This window comes from Schistocerca piceifrons, unplaced genomic scaffold, assembly GCF_021461385.2.
Source record: "Schistocerca piceifrons isolate TAMUIC-IGC-003096 unplaced genomic scaffold, iqSchPice1.1 HiC_scaffold_450, whole genome shotgun sequence".
In the NCBI taxonomy this organism is placed as follows: Eukaryota; Metazoa; Arthropoda; class Insecta; order Orthoptera; family Acrididae; genus Schistocerca; species Schistocerca piceifrons.
The window spans coordinates 27,501-32,500 of NW_025728679.1; the positions used below are offsets into that span (position 1 = coordinate 27,501).

Genomic DNA, 5,000 nt, shown 5'->3' on the forward strand with positions numbered 1-5,000 from the left:
CTGTACCACTTACGAGCGAGAGACGCGATCGCGTTGCTCACTGTACGGCGTCCGATACCGAGCCATCAGCATGTCGGTCCCCATGCGCGTTGCACTCGCACTCGCAGTCGCAAAAACGTGGGGCAAATATATTACGCGGAAGAGCTATAACAGACCGAGCCCCACTGCATGGGGAGAGTCTTTGTCACTAATGTACACAGATGGAACATTTTGGACTGGAACCAGATTACCCGTACACACGGCGCTGATTAGTAATCAATGCAGAGCCATCAAACTACAGCAAATATACACAACTGTCCGTATACATGCTGAAAGAGTCTGCCCACAATGGGAACCACACGTCAGCCAGACACTCTGATCACGCACCACTCTCTGCTTCTAACGGGCGCACATACAATATGTAAGCACCAGCATGGAACAACATCCAGTGCATCTTCTCCGCCACATTACACAATCCACACTATCACAACCAGACCAGGAGGTCCATGCGGAAAATACAATATCCCAGCCTTTCGACATCCACCATTGCGCAGACCAGGCACCAACACCCACACATGTCCTATACAACGGTGCACCCAACATCACAATAGTACCTCCTGTCACAGCGCACAAACAATGACATGAGTCAAAGACACAGGTCTCACACAAGCATAGAATTGGAGCGCCGCCTCTAATAAGCCAAAGGTGCATCCTGACGTGACAAATCTGATCATGTCACAAGCATTCACTTACTATAATCACTATCAAGGAACCTGCCGCCCCCGCCCCCCCCCCCCTACACCTTTCCTTACAACAACGTGTAACCTAACCTAACCTAACCTATGTTGTACCTTAACCTAACCTATGTTGTACCTTAACCTAACCTATGTTGTACCTTAACCTAACCTATGTTGTACCTTAACCTAACCTATGTTGTACCTTAACCTAACCTATGTTGTACCTTAACCTAACCTATGTTGTACCTTAACCTAACCTATGTTGTACCTTAACCTAACCTATGTTGTACCTTAACCTAACCTATGTTGTACCTTAACCTAACCTATGTTGTACCTTAACCTAACCCATGTTGTACCTTAACCTAACCCATGTTGTACCTTAACCTAACCCATGTTGTACCTTAACCTAACCCATGTTGTACCTTAACCTAACCCATGTTGTACCTTAACCTAACCCATGTTGTACCTTAACCTAACCCATGTTGTACCTTAACCTAACCCATGTTGTACCTTAACCTAACCCATGTTGTACCTTAACCTAACCCATGTTGTACCTTAACCTAACCCATGTTGTGCCTTAACCTAACCCATGTTGTGCCTTAACCTAACCCATGTTGTGCCTTAACCTAACCCATGTTGTGCCTTAACCTAACCCATGTTGTGCCCTAACCTAACCCATGTTGTGCCCTAACCTAACCCATGTTGTGCCCTAACCTAACCCATGTTGTGCCCTAACCTAACCCATGTTGTCCCCTAACCTAACCCATGTTGTCCCCTAACCTAACCCATGTTGTCCCCTAACCTAACCCATGTTGTGCCCTAACGTAACCCATGTTGTGCCTTAACGTAACCCATGTTGTGCCTTAACGTAACCCATGTTGTGCCTTAACGTAACCCACGTTGTCCGCTAACGTAACCCACGTTGTCCGCTAACGTAACCCACGTTGTCGCCTAAACCTGCTCTGTAATTGTTATACGACTCGTTCAATTAGTGTAGTGTTGCCCACCCGCAACCCTCGCAATATAGTTCGCTACTCGCACTGCCCGCTCCCCTGTGTATCGCTTCATGTTAAACACCTTGCAAGTCTTGCTGACTTTCCACATGCTCCTGCTGTACACTGTAATGTGGATGGCAGCAGGACGTACATGCCGCCCCCCCCCCCCCCCACCCCTCCCCACGTCCCCACGTCCCCACCTTGCCCCCTGCCTTCGCAAGCTGGTTGGTGACAAGTTTGCATGTTCAATGCCCTTCGCATGCGACGTACGCAGGCTACGTTGTGGTGCGGCCTGTGTCAACTGTCCGCTGATGTCGTACGCGTGAACCACAATCTGTACTGCACATTCGTCCTTATGTACTGAATGATACATCGTGGCACATGTGTGACCGTACAACGACTGCGCCCAAAAACGGCGGACCATACAGTGCAAATATTGTGCACGCAGCTACGTGTCGTCTCCCTATGAGAGCTGGATTGCAGTGTGGTACGCCATAGAGACGTGTGGGAGGAACGGACGCCGTGGATGGCGATCAGCATGAGCTGTGTGTTGATGTATTCGGACCTAGTCGTCTCTCCTCAAACACCGTGATAGCATGGTGCACCGCGTTCCATATCTGCGACATGCTACAGAGGCCGGTTGACAGTCGTTCGAGCAATGGACATCGCATACGTACGGGGGCCACCTTCCACGTATTGTCTAGGCGTGCACATTTTGTTGCGTGTATGTGGGCAGACGTAGTGTGGCGTGACACCTGACACAGGCATGCAATAATCGTTGAAGTTGCTAATGGCGATGGACGCCTACGTTTTCTGGTGAAGTTACGCAAATGAAGAAATGGTAACCCGTTGTGGTGCGGTTGTTCTCGCTAGGGGTGAATCGGTGATGGCGACGATAGGTTGAGGTACTAACCGGTTGTTCCAGCGATACCCACCATGCCGATGAAACTGAACGGCATCTGGGTGTGAAGCGATACGCGGTGGTGGCTGGGTGGGACCGTCCCCGGCCGGTGAGGGGGCGCCTCCCGGCGTGCTGGCCGCGCGGTGCGTGGGCGCACGCGCTACAGCCGGCTGGTGGGGGCGGCCAGTGGCAGGCGCGCCGGCCGACGGACGCGGCAGGCGTCGCAGCTGCGCGCCGGCGCACCCTGCGCGCGGCGCCGTGCGGCCAAAGTAGGTCCTCGCGGGCCCGGTGCGAAGCGCGGTGGACATCTTCAGTGTGCTGGTCCGATTGAGGACTGTGTGCGTTGAGGATGCGCCGCCGCCCGGCGCTCGGCGCCGCGACGCCGTCTGCTGCTCGGTCGCCCCAGCGGTTCTCGCTGGTGGTTTGTATCGCAGCTGTGCGGATGTGTTGGCGCGTGCGCTGTGCTGGGAGAGTTCGCTTCGGCACCCAAGTGGGGCTTTTGTCCTTCTGTGGCGCTGGCGTTGGAGCTGCCGGGGTCACCGTAGGTGGCGCGTGTTGTCTCCCGCCGGCAATGCCACGACAGCACGCTCCCGGGCCTCTGTCGGCAGCGGCAAGCTCAGTTGGGAGCACGGGTGGTCGCACCGAAAGCGTCTACTCGCCTAACTCGGGCGATTGCGCCTCTCTCGAACCCGACCAAGTACTTGGGACGGCGCTGCGCGCCGCCGGGACCTGAGAGGGTTTCGAGGTGTATTGTGCAGGGGAGCTCAGCCTCCTCCTGTTTGCAGAATGATTGAGCGGACGCTTGCGTGTTCGCGCGGGCCCCCGGGACACACTCCCGGGCGGCCGGCTGCTCAGCTCTAGTTGACGCAGCTCCCTGGTTGATCCTGCCAGTAGTCATATGCTTGTCTCAAAGATTAAGCCATGCATGTCTCAGTACAAGCCGCATTAAGGTGAAACCGCGAATGGCTCATTAAATCAGTTATGGTTCCTTAGATCGTACCCACGTTACTTGGATAACTGTGGTAATTCTAGAGCTAATACATGCAAACAGAGTCCCGACCAGAGATGGAAGGGACGCTTTTATTAGATCAAAACCAATCGGTCGGCTCGTCCGGTCCGTTTGCCTTGGTGACTCTGAATAACTTTGGGCTGATCGCACGGTCCTCGTACCGGCGACGCATCTTTCAAATGTCTGCCTTATCAACTGTCGATGGTAGGTTCTGCGCCTACCATGGTTGTAACGGGTAACGGGGAATCAGGGTTCGATTCCGGAGAGGGAGCCTGAGAAACGGCTACCACATCCAAGGAAGGCAGCAGGCGCGCAAATTACCCACTCCCGGCACGGGGAGGTAGTGACGAAAAATAACGATACGGGACTCATCCGAGGCCCCGTAATCGGAATGAGTACACTTTAAATCCTTTAACGAGTATCTATTGGAGGGCAAGTCTGGTGCCAGCAGCCGCGGTAATTCCAGCTCCAATAGCGTATATTAAAGTTGTTGCGGTTAAAAAGCTCGTAGTTGGATTTGTGTCCCACGCTGTTGGTTCACCGCCCGTCGGTGTTTAACTGGCATGTATCGTGGGACGTCCTGCCGGTGGGGCGAGCCGAAGGCGTGCGACCGCCTCGTGCGTGCTCGTGCGTCCCGAGGCGGACCCCGTTGAAATCCTACCAGGGTGCTCTTTATTGAGTGTCTCGGTGGGCCGGCACGTTTACTTTGAACAAATTAGAGTGCTTAAAGCAGGCAAGCCCGCCTGAATACTGTGTGCATGGAATAATGGAATAGGACCTCGGTTCTATTTTGTTGGTTTTCGGAACCCGAGGTAATGATTAATAGGGACAGGCGGGGGCATTCGTATTGCGACGTTAGAGGTGAAATTCTTGGATCGTCGCAAGACGAACAGAAGCGAAAGCATTTGCCAAGTATGTTTTCATTAATCAAGAACGAAAGTTAGAGGTTCGAAGCGATCAGATACCGCCCTAGTTCTAACCATAAACGATGCCAGCCAGCGATCCGCCGCAGTTCCTCCGATGACTCGGCGGGCAGCCTCCGGGAAACCAAAGCTTTTGGGTTCCGGGGGAAGTATGGTTGCAAAGCTGAAACTTAAAGGAAATTGACGGAAGGGCACCACCAGGAGTGGAGCCTGCGGCTTAATTTGACTCAACACGGGAAACCTCACCAGGCCCGGACACCGGAAGGATTGACAGATTGATAGCTCTTTCTTGATTCGGTGGGTGGTGGTGCATGGCCGTTCTTAGTTGGTGGAGCGATTTGTCTGGTTAATTCCGATAACGAACGAGACTCTAGCCTGCTAACTAGTCGCGTGACATCCTTCGTGCTGTCAGCGATTACTTTTCTTCTTAGAGGGACAGGCGGCTTCTAGCCGCAC

At 53.3% G+C, this 5,000-nt stretch overlaps 1 non-coding gene across 1 annotated transcript in view; it reads left to right on the forward strand.

Annotated features, from left to right (window-relative positions):
• Window positions 1-3,483: 3,483 nt before the first annotated feature.
• Window positions 3,484-5,000, forward strand: part of LOC124751058 — a 1,907-nt gene continuing 390 nt past the window's right edge. The window contains exon 1 of the ribosomal RNA XR_007012019.1: window positions 3,484-5,000. This exon is cut by the window's right edge and continues 390 nt beyond it. This is a non-coding gene — a ribosomal RNA (small subunit ribosomal RNA).